The sequence below is a fragment of the Penaeus monodon genome, chromosome 30, assembly GCF_015228065.2.
Source record: "Penaeus monodon isolate SGIC_2016 chromosome 30, NSTDA_Pmon_1, whole genome shotgun sequence".
Classification (NCBI taxonomy): domain Eukaryota; kingdom Metazoa; phylum Arthropoda; class Malacostraca; order Decapoda; family Penaeidae; genus Penaeus; species Penaeus monodon.
In genome coordinates, this window is record NC_051415.1 from 32845324 (window position 1) to 32845645 (window position 322).

Here is a 322-nt window from a genome sequence, read left to right on the forward strand (position 1 = left end):
CATTTTTAAGTATTCCATCTGCGTCCTCCTTTTCCTCCTCATGATCCGTGCAGATGGATAAATGATCTTTGTGGCTTTCAGAATATGTTGATGAGGCTTAATGTTTATGTGCGTAAATATGTGTATGTGTTTAGCCAGGTTGGTATGTCTGCGTTCCGTGTTTGTCCATCTGTGGCTGTGGGATGCGCAAAGATTTATGAGAGATCTTTATATCTTTCGCTAATGAGATCGGTGAGATATTTGCTAAACTGATCATTACACGCACATAAGCCTATATATATAAATACATAGATGCATACAAAGGGCGTGCAGCACGCAAAAA